The sequence below is a fragment of the Hylobates moloch genome, unplaced genomic scaffold (genome assembly GCF_009828535.3).
Source record: "Hylobates moloch isolate HMO894 unplaced genomic scaffold, HMol_V3 SCAFFOLD_11, whole genome shotgun sequence".
NCBI lineage: Eukaryota > Metazoa > Chordata > Mammalia > Primates > Hylobatidae > Hylobates > Hylobates moloch.
In genome coordinates this window covers 46,487,244-46,502,774 of record NW_026652286.1, presented here as the reverse complement: position 1 = coordinate 46,502,774, position 15,531 = coordinate 46,487,244, and the positions used below count along the sequence as shown (strand labels likewise).

The window sequence follows — 15,531 nt, the reverse complement described above, 5'->3', positions numbered from 1 at the left end:
TTAGTACTTTACCTTTGGAGGTCCTCAAAGCGTTATTTGGAGTTGATAATACTTCAGCTAGAACCAAGTAGAATCTGTTTTTTTCTGAGGAGTATCAGCATAAATGTGATTATAAACAAAGTACAGTTAAGATGTATGTATGCAATGACTGCTGTTTATACAAAATTTAAATCTGCAAATAGAATCAACATGCTTATGGGTTATTAAAATTGTCTAAATTCTTAGGTTCTTTATACTACACGTGTTGATTTACAAATAAATGATTTATTAAGTGATTTTTTAAAAAGTCTCTCTCTGAAAACTACCATGGAAACCAGATTTTTGTAATCTAAATCTGATTTTTTTATCAAATTTTTATCATATTATCATACCATTTTATAATATCTATAAAGTTAAAAAAAAACTTGTACTCCCACCTAACACAATCCTTTTCACTTATGTGTGTTTTCAGTATTTGATCATGAGCAGACATATTTTTATATACTTCTAATATGTGGACAAAATTTTGTATACTTTTTTTCATCATCTGTGATTTTGTTTTTAATTAAGTCTTATGATCACACATAATTTTTAAATTTGTGTATATCTCCTCTACTTTAATCCTTTTAAGTTGGCAAAAGCACCTTTCCCAATCACAAATACACAGGAGTTCTACAGTTTTAGGTTTCTGAATGGCTATTTAAAAACAATCCAAAATTACAACTTAGTCTGACTTAGATTGTAAAGAATTCGAGTGAGGTTTAACTTGCTACTATTTTTAAAGCATTTGACCTTATAGATCATCTATAAAATGTGAGAAGTGTTAAATAATCCTTATTTGATATTACACATAAACCACATTAAAATGCCTTTCAATAAGTAAAAGGAACCATTTTAGATACAGGGAATTCAAATTAGATTGGCATAGTTAAGGCCAAAAATTTAAAGTATACATTGCTACCTTATCATCAACCCTTGCCTTTAAGAAGCAAATGAACACAAAACACAGGTGAACCTTGCTTGGTTCTGAGACAGTGAAGGAATTTCCCCAGTATTTAAATATATTTACATATCCAGTTATATTAATCTAAATATAAAACCTATCTCAAATAAGTTTTTTTTTTTTTTATTTGAGAGAGTGTTGCTCTGTTGCCCAGGCTGGAGTGCAGTGGTGCAATCTCGGCTCACTGCAACCTCTGCCTCCTGGATTCAAGCGATTCCTCTGCCTCAGCCTCCTGAGTAGAGTAGCTGGGACTGCAGGCGTGCACCACCATGCCCGGCTAATTTTTGCATTTTTAGTAGAGACGGGGTTTCACCATGTTGGCCAGGCTGGTCTTGAACTCCTGACCTCAAGTGATCTGCCCACCTCAGCCTCCCAAAGTGCTGTGATTACAGGTGTGAGCCACCACACCTGGACCAATCTTCAGTAGGTTTTAAGATGGCATTCATCACCTTTGGAAAGTTGAACATTACTAACAAAGTCTAATCATAGCTTTAGAAGGGGTAAACAGTGATAGCATTTACTGAATCACAATTACTATTAAAATTAAAAAAAAACAAACATATTCATTTAACTACAACCCAGTCTTAGTTTTAAATCAGGACTGCCCAGCAAAATATTCTGTCAGTCATTCATGATCTGAATTCTGGTGTATGAGAGCTATCAAATTATGGTACACATAAAAAAGTCATGAGACATTTCTGTTTTGTAATAAATAAGGCAGTGGCCAATTATTACTCGTTAGTAGCTTTTTTGAGGTAAGCTATCAAGCCTGCCCTTTCTGCCTTCTTCTTAATGTGGGCAAAGATCATTTTTGTTCCAGAGATGTACTTCTAGGGATTCTCCAAATGCTCCATCAGGGTATCCTCTCCCCAGGTGATGCCTTTGTTCTTACTGGCATCTGTGTAAGAGAATCCAATGGCCTGGACGGTGGAGATTAGGCCTCATTTTGTCCTTGCCTTTGTTTTCCACGGTGTAGCACTGGGCACACTTCTCAGTACAAATCCTCTTGCCTTTCCAATATCACCCATATTTAATTCTCTTTTGTCGCTGGCGCTAGGAAGGTTCCCACTCAGAAGCTGGATGTCCCGCTCTGTGTACTCTTTTTTTTTTTTTTGAGACGGAGTCTCGCTCTGTCGCCCAGGCTGGAGTGCAGTGGCACGATCTCTGCTCATTGCAAGCTCCGCCTCCCGGATTGACGCCATTCTCCTACCTCAGCCTCCCGAGTAGCTGGGACTACAGGTGCCCGCCACCACGCCTGGCTAATTTTTTGTATTTTTAGTAGAGAAGGGGTTTCACCGTATCAGCCAGGATGGTCTCAATCTCCTGACCTCGTGATCCACCTGCCTTGGCCTCCCAAAGTGCTGTGATTACAGGCATGAGCCACTGCGCCCAGCCCTCTCTGTGTAATCTTTTAAACCATATATCATACTACGAACATTTTCCCACATTGCTAGTCTTTATAACTATATTTTTGAATGCCTTAATTTAATTTTAACTTTGATCAATTTTTAATAGAGATAATCCATACATATGGAATAAAGTTTAAAAGACACAGAATAGTGGCATTGAAATGTAAGTCTTGCTCCTCCCCCTCTCCCCTGTAAACCCAGATCCCTTCCCTGGAGGCCTACATAATGAAAAGTGTTTTATTTATATACTTCAGAGTTATTTTATACATATATAAGCACACATGACTATACACATTCTTTTTTATATAGTAGCATACCCTATGCACAGCCTTGCACTTGGGTGATTGTTTCAGACCAGTTTATAAAGGGCATCCTCATTCTTTTTAGTGACTATGTAGTATTCCAGTGAATGATTTACCATGACTTTTTTAGTCTCTATTGAGGACATTTAGGTTATTACTAATCTTAGGCTTTTACAAACAAAGCTATAATAAGAAGTCGTGTGTGTGTGTGTCTGTGTGTGTTTCACACATGGTGAGTACAGAGGCTGCATTTCTAGAAATGGTTTTCTGAGTCAAAGGATATGTGTATTTTAAATTTAGTAGACATTGTCATAATTGCCTTCCATAAAAGTTATACCAATTTATACTCCTGTCAGCAATGTAATGATGTAATGCCTGAATTTTAAATTTCCAGCACCTTAGAATGCTTTTTCATTTTTTTTTTTTTTTCAAGGCAAGTTGTAGAGCAGGAGTAAAAGTTAAAAAGCTTTAGAGCAGGAATGAAAGGAAGGAAAGTACACTTGGAAGAGGGCCAAGTGGGCGACTTAAAAGACAAGTGTCTTTTATTTTTAAAGCCTTTTTTTGTTGTTATTGAAACAGGGTCTCACTCTGTCACCCAAGCTGGAGTGCAGCAGCATGATAATGGCTCATTGCAGCCTTGACCTTCTGGGCTAAAGCGATCTTCCCACCTCAGCCTCCTGAGTAGCTAGGACTAGCTAGGCATGTGCCACCATGCCTAGCTAATTTTTTTTTTTTTCAAAGTAGAGATGAGATCTGGCTATTTTGCCCAGGCTGGTCTTGAACTCCTGGCCTTAGGCAATCCTCTTTCCTGCACCTCCGAAAGCGCTGGGATTACAGGTGTTGTGTTTGGCCTTAAAGCTTTTTATTATAAAATATTTTAAACATTCAATAATGAACCATCATGCAGCTAAAGCCATCCTCAACTCACGGCCAGATAAGTTTATCTAAACCAGTACCCACTTCCTGCCTCCCCCTGGATTGTTGTGATGCAAATAACAAATATACTATTTCATTCAGAAATATTTCAGTATGTATTCCCAAAAGATAAATACTCTTGGCTAGGCATGGTGGCTCATGCCTGTAATCCTAGCACTTTGGGAGGCCAAGGTGGGTGGATCGCTTCAGCTCAGGAGTTTGACACCAACCTGGGCAACATGGCAAAGCCTCGTCTGTACAAAAAATACAAAAATTAGCCAGGCATGGTGGTGCACACCTGTAGTTCCAGCTACTCAGGAGGCTGAGGTGGGAGGATCACTTGAGCCCATGAGGTCGAGGCTACAGTGAGTCGAGATTGCACCACTGCACTTCAGCCTGGGCGACAGAGTCAGACCCTGTCTCAAAAACAAAAAAACCTGACTCTTTTTAAACTCTTTAACCACAACATCATCACCACATGTAGAAAATACTTATTCAATATCAACAAATATTCAGTTAATGTTCACATTTCTCCAATTGCTTTTTTCTTTACTTTTAGTTGTTTTATTCAAATCAGGATCCAAACAAGATCTAGATACTGTATTTGGTTCACGTGTCTCACAAATGTCTCTTAAGTCTTCTTTTATCTATAAGTTCCTCCTCCATCTTTTTATCTTTGCCCCTGTTGTTATTTGTTGAGGAAACAGATGTTTGTCCTATCAAGTTTTCCACAGTCCAGATTTTGTTCATCATGTCCTCCTGGTGTCATTTCACGTGTCTCTCTATCTCTTCTATTTCCTGAACATTGAAAGGTAGCTCCTGAGGCTTGGTCTGATTCAGGTATGATTTTTTTTTCCATGTCTCCTGCTAGGTGGTAGTGTGTTCTTACAGCAAGAGGGATATAATATCAGGCTTTTTTTTCTCTCTTTTTTGTAATGATCATTTCTTAGATGCATTATCTTATTAGATTCTATCATCCCTCCTTCACTTACCAGACGGAATCTTTCTTTTTTTTTAGAGATAAGGTCTCACTTTGTCACCCAGGCTGCAGTGCAGTGAGTGACGCAATCACGGCTCACTGTATCACGGCAGCCTTGACTTCCTGGGCTCAGGTGATTCTCCCACTTCAGCCTCCCAAGTGGCTGGGACTACAGGTATGCGCCACTATGCCCGGCTAATTTTTGTATTTTTTATAGAGACAGGGTCTTGCCATGTCAAGGCTGGTCTCAAACTCCTGGACTCAAACGATCCACCCACTTTGGCCTGCCAAAGCGCTGGGATCACAGGCGTGAGCCACCTCACCCGGCCGGAATATTTCTACAGAACCAACAGGATGAGCTCAAAAGAACTCATCATGACCAGCAGCAGCAGCAGTGTTGTTATTAGCATTGTATTCATTTTTTAGTTTTGTTCATATTCAATGTTTGTACTGAATAAAAATTGTTTATATAAAAGATTTGCTTTTACAGTTACATACATTGGAGTTTATATTGAGTTTAAATTTTAACATATTTAGATTAAGTCAACAATGAGTAACCCAGTAATTTTTTTTTCCTTTCAAAGGGGGGTCTGTACATTATTCTAGCTCAAGAGACACTGGTATCAGGCCATAGTGTTACATTTTAAAAATTTCTGTAAACTGTGAGCTTTTCTACTGTGAGCCAGAGATTGTTTCTTTTTTATTTTTGTTTTTGTCTTAATATCCCAGTACCTGACATACAGAAGGAAGCAGAGCTTTAATGGCTTGTCTTACTGTGAGGAATTCCCTGCAGCCTCCACATTGGTCCTCTTTGTTGATAAACATCAACATCCAATCTGTTAAAAATTGTGCTTTTCAATGGCAATTTCACATTTAAAGTGGTTCCCAATAGTAGTGCTGAAATGCTGCACAAGAAAACTATAATGGGCTTGATGGAAAAGACACACGTGTTACATAAGCTTTGTTCAGGCAGGACTCATAGTGCAGTTGGCTGTGAGTTCAGTATTCATGAATCAACAGTATATATGAAATAAGATGTTTTTAAATGGAAACATACATAAAACAAGGATATACATTTTTCAATAGATGAAAATAGGCTGGGCGTGGTGGCTCATGCCTGTAAACCCAGCACTTTGGGAGGCCAAGGCGGGCAGATCACTTGAGGCCAGGAATTTGAGACCAGCCTGGCCAACATGGTGAAACCCCGTCTCTACTAAAAATACAAAAATTAGTCGGGTTTGGTGGTGTGCACCTGTAATCCTAGCTACTCGGGGGGCTGAGGTGGGAGAATTGCTTGAACCTGAGAGGCAGAGGTTGCAATGAGCTGAGATGGTGCCACTGCACTCCAACCTGGGCAACACAGTGAGATGCTATCTCAAAAAGAAAAAAGAAAATGGTGTGACCAGAGACAAGCAGGAACCTAACTCTTTATTTCCTCTAGGAGCCATGGTTCAGTGTTCAGGATTTCAACAACTTTATAGAACATAACTACCATAAAGTCAAAATAATACTACATAATATGGAATTTATAGCATATATGAATGTAAAGTATATAACCATGAAGACAGTAGGGTGGCATTTAGAAGTATACTGTTTTAAGACAGGGCACAGTGGCTCACGCCTGTAATCCCAGTACTTTGGGAGGCCAAGGTGGGCGTATCACTTGAGGTCAGGAGTTTGAGACCAGCCTGGCCAACGCTGTCTCTACTAAAAATATAAAAATTAGCCAAGAGTGGTGGCACATGCCTGTAGTCCCAGCTACTCGGGAGGCTGAGGCAGGAGAATCTCTTGAACCCAGGAGGTAGAGGTTGTAGTGAGCTGAGATTGTGCCATTGCACTACAGCCTGGGTGACAGAGCAAAACTCTGTCTCAGAAAAAAAAAAAAAAAAGAAGTAAGTATACTGTTTTAAGATTCTTTTTTTTTTTTGAGACGGAGTCTCACTCTGTCGCCCAGGCTGGAGTACAGTGGTGCGATCTCGGCTCACTGTGACCTCTGCCTCCCTGGTTCAAGTGATTCTTCTGTCTCAGCCTCCAATGTAGCTGGGACTACAGGTGCATGCCACCACGCCCGGCTAATTTTTTTAGTAGAGATGGGGTTTCACCATATTGGCCAGGCTGGCCTCAAACTCCTGACCTCATGATCCACCTGCCTTGGCCTCCCAAAGTGCTGGGATTACAGGCGTGAGCTACCGCGCCCGGCCAAGATTCTTATATTCGTAAGTACTAGAGTATTTTTGGCAGGCAGGCTATGATAAAAAGAAGATGCATATGCATCTATACAGCAACCACCAAAAATAAGACAAATGGACATAAGCAGAAATGCAATAGTGGTGACACAAATCAAATTAATAATAATTCATATAGGAGATAAAATTGAATAAGAATAATTTTCCAACTAAAGGTAGAGAATGAAAATCTGAAAACAGAAATAGAAATCAAACACCATGATAGATAAATCCAAACATTAAACACTAATTTAATGCAAATGGATTAAATACTCTCATTAAAAGGCAGCATTTGTTGACCTTTTATAAATGCAAGCAATTATGTTATTATCAAAAAACATACTTTAACATTAAAAGACATAGACAATTTGAAAACAAAATGATAACAAAGAAAAAAGTATATATCTAGACTGTTAAGTGGTTGTCCCAGCCCTGCTCACACACCTCCAGACACAGAACACTTACTACCTCCTGAGGCAGCCTTCCATTCTTGCACAGTTCTGATTGTTACAAAGTTGCTCCTCAAAGCTAAAATCTGCCACCAACATTGTCATAGTTCTGCCCCCCTGCACTAAGAGGACTTCCCTGGCCATGCCCTACATCCCTTTCTAGTGGTACCGACCACACTCTATTATAGTTCCTTGTTTCCATGCCCAATCCCATCCAGACCGTGAGCTCCCCAGGCAGGGACTATAGCTGTGTCATCTGTGGCCTTTTCAGCTCCCAGTCCTGGGCCTCCCACAGAGGAGGCGCCCAGAAACAGTCTGTGGAATCAGAGAATGGATTGTCTCAGAAGTGGTCTCTACTTCAAGTTAAACATTCCTTATTCTTCTTATGTTCTTCATGGCTTCCAGACCCCACTCCACTGCCCTCATGGCCATAGGCTCCAATTGGCTAATGTGCCCTTAATATATGCAGCTTGGAGTTGAAGATAACGTGTATGGTATGGTCTGGCCAGGTTCAAGCCTGTGCTGGACCCTGAGGACAGAGATGGATCCAACTTGGTCCATCTTCGAGGAGCTCACCGCCTTGTAGAGAAGACACATCTGTAAACAAACACATGCAGTAAAGTGCTACACACACTGAGCGAAGCTTGCATAGGGAACTGTGGGGACATAAAAGAAGTACTAAGTCTTAAAAGGGAGGATGAGGGCAGAAAAGGCTCAAAGTGACACTGAATTAGTGAGGACTTTAGGTTGTAGGTAACAGGAAAGCCAGCTCAAACTAGCTCAAGTGAAAAGAGAATATTTTAAATCTCATAACTGAAAAGTCTGTGGATAGACTTCAGGCACAGATTGATCCAGGGACTCAAACAATGGCATCAAGACTTGGTTTTTATTCCTCTGTTCCTTAGCTCTGCTGACCTCAGAATTGGCTTCACTCTCTCCTGTGTGGTGCCAAAGATGGCTGTTGGTCACACCACACTTAGATTCTAAAGCTTAGCCACCCCTACTTCCGTATACATTCAGCCTAAGGCCCAGGAAGGATTCTGGATAAATCATCACTCCAAGGAGCGTCATGACCCTCTTGGAACCAACAGATGGGGCTTAGCCCCACCTGAACCATATGGGCTGAGAGCAAGGGAGGGAAGGGTGACTCCCCAAAAGGAAGAGAGAGGTTCCATTCCCAAAAGAAGGAATTCTGGAAAGGCCAAGACATCAGATGTCCACTATGGCCTCAGAAGATAAGTAAAGAATTGTGGGATAGATAAGAAGACATGGTGTGTTCCAGGCAGAATAAGAAGCATGAGAGTCTCTGAGGTGTGAAGCTGTTCTGGGGAACTCAAGTGCCTGTCTTGCCCCAGACTATAGCAGGTGTTTTAGGTGCTCCATGTATATTTGCCTGGCCCTTCCATTTCAGTGCCATTTCAAATATCTGTTGGAAATAGACATTTCAGGCTGGGTGCAGTGGCACACTCCTGTAATACCAGCACTTTGGGAGGCCGAGACAGGAGGATCACTTGAGCTCAGGAGTTCGAGACCAGCCTGGGCAACGTAGCAAAAACCTGTCTTTACAAAAAATGCAAAAATTAGCCAGGCATGGTGGCGTGCACTTGTAGTCCCAGCTACTTGGGAGGCTGAGGCAAAAAGATTGCTTGAGTCCAGGAAGTGAAGGCTGCAATGAGCCAAGATCATCACCACTGCACTCCAGCCTGGAGCCTGGGTGACAGAGTGAGACCCTGTCAAAAAAAAAAAAAAAAGAAGAAGAGGAAGAAGAACAAAAAGAAGAAGAAGAAGAAAGAAGAAGAAGAGAAATAGACATTTCAGTGTCTATTTCCACCTGCCAGCATCTGTACCTTTTGTCTCAGGACTTTTGGAGGGACCAGGGCTGTCAACCCATGTGTCAGACTGGACACGCTGGAGAATTCATGTCCCGCGAGCAGCCCTCGGCTAATGACTGACTCCCCTAGCCCCCTTGCCTCTAATGAGGGGTAACTCTGGATGTGTGCTCTACCCAGGCCTCTAGGGTTCCCTAGCAGGGCTAAGCTTGCTAAGGGTACGCCTTATTAAAGGCTCCATTCACTCCTGTGTTACTTCACCACTCTCCTAATTGTGTTTCCCGGGATCACGTCACACACGAACCACTTGTACTCAAATCCATGTCCCAGGGCCTGCTTCTGGGAGAATCCAAAATAGCCACAAACACATTCTTCTAAAAACAAAGCTTAAGTCAGTGTCAACACTTTTTGTTTTTGTTTTGTTTTGCTGCCACATTATCCTATTTACTTAGGTGAGATAACAAATATGTATAACATCTGAGGTACAGCCCCTCCTTGCAGGAGCTCCTGGTCTGAGGAGAAGGCAATAATAAGCATGTCATGGCTTTCAAAGTGCCTTCTCGGCCATGAGTCCATTTGCTCCTTGGAACTCTGCAAGGTTTGCAGGACCAAGATTCTTGTTGTGCAAGTGAGGAACACAGAGGCTCAAAGTGGGGCAGTGACTTGGCCCAGGTCCCAGGGCCGATGATCCTTGGCTGACCCCTTTCTTGGCTTGTGCCTGTGTCAGCACCATCCAGGTGGTCTCTTATCACTAAGAAGAATTAGGGAATCCTTCCTTTCTCCATAGGTTCAGCCAGAGCTCCAGTAAAGACACCCACATCTGTTGCCTGTTTTCTAAACATTGATGACTTTGGAGGTAGAAGATTAGAAGCACCAAAAACCAAACAGAATTCTGATCCCCCCGGGGGCTGCTTCATCTATTGCCCCCTCTTGAACTAGGGGCTCTCCCAGTGAGAGCAACGTTTTCCATGCAGTCAGGGCCATTCTTCCCATCTCAGACTGTACCCTCCCCAAGAACACGGACTTACACAAGGATGATACATATGAAAAAGGGGAGATACGTGGGATGGGAGCAGTCAGGGGACACAGACAAAGGCATCTAATTTAGGGCAGGGGAGATTTCCGGGAGGAAGTAGCATCTAAGGGTGAGTTAGCCGGCCCCAGGAGGAATTACGTTCCAGGCAGAGAGAACAGCATAGGCAAAGGCCTGAAGACGACAGAGAGCATGTGGGTATTTGAGGAACTGAGATTGTCCCCTCCTGCTCCTTTCTGGGGTGAAAACCCAAGCTCGCATCCTCCACCCACATTCCTTAGTTCTTCTACTCCTTCCTCCCACCCCTTGCCTGGAGCACGCTGAAAAGGAACAGGGGAGGACCCTACTCATCTGACAGATGCACTGCCTGTGCTGGATCCTTCCACTTGTCCCTGCATGGGCTCACCACCCTTCTCCACCCACAGTAGGGCACCTGCCTCTGGAGCTTCCATCTGGGTTGAGCCAACAGGAGGCAGTGGTAGAAGACCACAGGATGGGAGGGGAGAGAGGGAAAGGTGCTTGTTCCCCTGGCTCTCTCCCTGTGAGAGGTTAGCCTCTACCAAAGGCCACAGCTCCAGCCCGGATGCCTTCCCCACCACTGCCCTCTCTGAGTTCCAGTAACCCCTTCCTCCCCTCGCCCTGTCAGCCCAGGTCGTTTCCATCCTCACTGTTGCTAGCCAGACACACTGCACTGTTTTGTCTTGATTTCCTAAACCCTTGCCACACTCTGAATTACCCATTTTCAGGGTGCCATCTGTTTCCTACCTGGACCCTGGTGACACACAGCCCTAATCCACAGTTAGAGGATGGACGGGGTGTGCTAAGCCCTGCAAAATGCTGGGAACCTGGGAGGAGTTATTGAGTTATTGGTATTCAGCTCAATTCCACCTCACTTGCCTATCCTTTTTTTTCCCCCGAGACAGAGCCTTGCTCTGTTGCCCAGGCTGGAGTGCAATGGCATGATCTCGGCTCACTGCTACCTCCACTTCCTGGGATTGAGCAATTCTCCTGCCTCAGCCTCCCAAGTAGCTGGGATTACAGGTGCCCGCCACCATGCCTGGCTAATTTTTTGTATTTTTAATAGAGACAGGTTTCACCATGTTGGCCAGACTGGTCTTGAACTCCTGACCTCAGGTAATCCAATTGCCTCAGCCTCCCAAAGTGCTGGGATTACAGGCATGAGCCACTGTGCCCGGCCCCTCACTTGCCTCTCTCCAGCCCAACTCACGAGGGTCCAGAGCTGTTCTAAGCACAATATTTGCAGCAAATAACAAATCCACAAGGATGTATTACTGACCCTGTTTTCAGAAGAGGAAACTGAGTTTCAGAAGAAGAAATTGCCCAAATTCACGTAGTTAGAGGCAAGTCCACTGTTTGAATTCCAGTCTAGACTCCAAAGGACCAAATGAGACAACAAGTGCGAAGATGCTTTCGCAATTATGAAGAGCCACCATACCTGTCTGAGCTAAGAACTGTGGTGTGGTGCCTGACCCTCCCCACAAGGCTGAGTCTTGAAGAAGGTCAGATCTGGCAGGAACCCTAGAGAACAGACAGTCTCACACCATCCTGTGCAGAGAGGAAAACAGGTCCAGAGAGGACAAGTAGTTCCGCCAAAGATGAATATTTGCTGTTGGAATCAGAATGAGAATCCAGAACGCACATCTTCAGACACCTCATAAACACATCAGTGAGAAAGATGTAGCACTCCCCTTAGAGAGGGATTTGGAAGAAAGAGAAGAAGAAGGGATAGAGAAGAGGGAACGAGTTGATTTCTGGGCTGTAGCATTTCAGATTTTGGGAATGCAAGGGATTAAGGACCAAACTGAAAAGCCAGGAGGACATAAGACCCTGGAGGCACAGACACGGGCTCCTCATGAGTAATAGAATAAAGTAACTTGATGTGACTGTTCAACTTCCTCTGTGAGTCACACTGCATTTTCCCCTGGTGACCCAGGCTTCTGAAACTGTTGGTAAGTACCATCCACACTCACCCTACCTCTCAACATTTCCCCCCCACTTCCTAGACCTTAAGTTAGGAACATCAAATATATCAGAGTCATCTGGTTAGGTGTTACTGAAAAATCAAGATGTAACTCAAGGGATACCATGGTGGAAAAGAAACAACTGGTCTCTGTTCTCATAGCGTTTCCAGTCCAATGGGGAAGGCAGGCCCCAAACAGATAAACAGAAGATTGGGTTGAGTTCTATGAAGAAAACAAACAGGGAACAGGATGGATGATGGTGCCATTGACTGAGACATAGGAAATTGAAAGGGAAAGAAGACAAGAGTTCCAGTCCCCACATTATCCAAACAAAGACATCAGGGAGGTTGTTGGATATGGGATTTCAATGCTCAGAGGAAAGGTTTGACCCAGAGGTTGAAAAAGTCTCCTACTGACCTTTGAGGCTTTCTCAGGTTCTATCTCTTCTTGGAAGCTTTCTCTGATAACATAATTCCTAAGGGTCTTCCCTCTCATGACCATTATTCACTCACTCATATATTCAACAAATTTTTACTAAGATCTCCTCTGTGCTAGGCTTGGTGCTGGGAATGGCTTAGTGCCCTCGATGAATTTATGTTCTAGGTGTGGAGTCAACCGATAGAGGAGACAATTGTAACACAGAATGGTAAGTGCTGTGTGAGAGGAAAGCCCGAGGGGCTGTAGGAGCAGAGAAAGTGGGCCTCTGTGCCAGTCAGGTCCTGCAGAAAGAAGATGACCATCTCATATGGATAATTCAAGAAGGCTCTATTCAGAGATGGGCAGAGAGTGGAGAAAACCACAGGGGTTGTGAGGTATCCTGGAGCTGAAAGCACCTGGGCATCACTACCACCCCTAGGCCTGAAGAGGAAAGAGAAGGAGGTGGTTACAGGAATCCAGACTCAGGGAGAGCTCTAAGATAGGGCTGAGGGCAGCCGGAGCTGTGAGCCTCAGTTGAAGATGCAGCAAGAACAACAAAAGACTTTTTTTTTTTGTAAGTGAAATATATCAGAATCATCTGGTAGGGTGTTACCGAAGAACAAGGCAGGGGATGGAGGTAGGGAGGCAGGAGAAGGGAGGAATTCACATTTATAAATCGGATGCTCAGGGAAGGCCTCATCAAGAAGGTGACATTTAAGCCAAGACTTGTTTGCGGCATATCTCTTAAGTGAGTCTTCCCCTCATCCCATCAGTCAGCTCATCCTACCCTCAAACTCCATCCACCCCACTCCCCCATCTTCCCCATCCCAGGGTCAGGGCCATTTCTCCAATGTCTTTGGATTAGGGAGCTCCTTGAAGTCCCTGTCAGACTAGAGATCCCCAGGGACAGGAACTCTGTTTCCTCCTGCTCTTTCTCATCCAGTGACAATAGAAGTTGCCATTTATTAAGCCTATGCCTCATGCTAGGCCTGGCTCTAGGCATATTATATACATCACTTCATCTAAGCCTCCTGGCAAGGCTCCAGGGCACAGGGGGGGAACATGAGGCAGCTCAGCCCCCTTTCCAGTGGCCAGCTGCCTTCCCTGACATGGTTCCTGCCTTATCCTCACCCCAGAGAAGGGGGAGTAGAAGATAGACCTTAAATTCTTTTTTTTTTTTCTTTGAGACAGAGTCTCACTCTGTCACCCAGGCTGGAGTGCAGTGGCACAGTCTCAGCTCACTGCAACCTCTGCCTCCCGGGTTCAGGCGATTCTTCTGCCTCAGCCTCCCAAGTAGCTGGGATTACAGATGCATGCCACCACGCCCAGCTAATTTTTTTTTTTTAAATCTTTAGTAGAGATGGGGTTTCACCATATTGACCAGGCTGGTCTTGAACTCCTGACCTTGTGATCCGCCCGCCTCCCAAAGTGCTGGGATTACAGAAGTGAGCCACCGCGCCCGGCAAATTTTTTTTTTTTCTTGAGATAGGATCTCACTTTGTTGTCTAGGCTGTAGTGAGTGCAGTGGCACAATCTCGGCTCACTGTAGCCTCAACCTCCTGGGCTCAAGCAATCCTCCCACCTCAGCCTCTCAAGTAGCTAGTACTACAGGCACATAGCATCATGCCCAGCTAATCTTTGTATTTTTTGTAGAAATGAAGTCCCACTATGTTACCCAGGTTGGTCTTGAACTCCTGGGCTCAAGTGATCCACCCACCTCAGCCTCCCAAAATGCTGGGATTACAGGCATGAGCCACTGCTCCTGGCCGACCTTAAATTCTTGAAGGACTGTAAAAGGGAACACAGATCAGACTTCTATTTTATGTCTCCAGTGGGTGCAAGGACCAAAGGGTAGAAGTCAACGGGAGGCAGTTTTTGTTAAAATGTGAGAACATCCTAACAATCAGAGCTGTTTGGCTGCCTTGCAGGCATTGAGCTCCCCAGACGTGTGCAAGAGAAGCTGGATAGCCTCATTTCAAAAATGAAATAGAGGTGGAGTGTGGTGGCTCATGCCAGTAATCCCAACACTTTGGGAGGCCAAGGCGGGCAGATTACTTGAGGTCAGGTGTTCGAGACCAGCCTGGCTAACATGGCAAAACCCCGTCTCTACTAAAAATACAAAAATTAGCTGGGTGTGGTAGTGCACCTGTAATTCCAGCTACTCAAGAGGCTGAGGCACAAGAATTGCTTGAACCTGGGAGGCAGAGGTTGCAGTGAGCTGAGATCGCACCACTGCACTCCAGCCTAGGTGATATGTTTCCAAAAATAAAGAAATGGGAGAATCTGTTAGGCTCATGAGGGATTTGACTAGGAAACTCTTGAGAGTTCTTCCAATTTACATTCCAGAACCCTAAGATGATACGATTCTAAGACTTTGGTTCTAAGATTTTATTAGAACAAAAGACAATCCCTATCTTCAAAGAACTCACAACCTAGCAGATGAGGTGGACAAATGGTTACTTTCTATAACTGTCATAGACAGTCCTACAGAGTAAATGCAAGGCCGTGGGCAGGATCTGAGAAGGAACCCTGACCAAGCCAGGACTGCTTCCTCATGGCTAGTCTCAAGAACGATTTGCATCAGAGTCGTTTGGAAATCTTGTTTAAAATGCTGATTTCTGGGCTCCACTCCAGATTTCCTGAATTAGAACCTCTGGAGTGGAGCCCAAAAGTCTACTTAGTAAAACAAGCTCCCCAGGGAATTCTTAGGCAGATTGAAAACTGAGGTTGCAGGACGGGCACAGTGGTTCATGCCTGTAATCCCAGAACTTTGGGAGGTGGAGGTGGGTAGGTCACTTGAGCCCAGGAGTTCGAGAGCAGCCTGGGCAACATGGAGTAACCCAATCTCTACAAAATACAAAAATTAGCCAGGCATAGTGGCGTGTTCCAGCTACTCAGGAGGATGAGGGAGGAGGATCACCTAAGCCCAGGAGTTCAAGGCTGCTGTGAGCCATAATCACTCCACTGCACTGCAGCCTGGGTGACACAGTGAGATCCTGAAGAAAAAGA

General features: G+C 44.1%; 1 pseudogene; it reads right to left on the bottom strand.

Moving 5' to 3' along the window:
- Positions 1–1,713: 1,713 nt before the first annotated feature.
- Positions 1,714–2,002, bottom strand: LOC116476680 (cytochrome c-like; annotated as a pseudogene).
- Between the last annotated feature and the right edge of the window lie 13,529 nt (positions 2,003–15,531).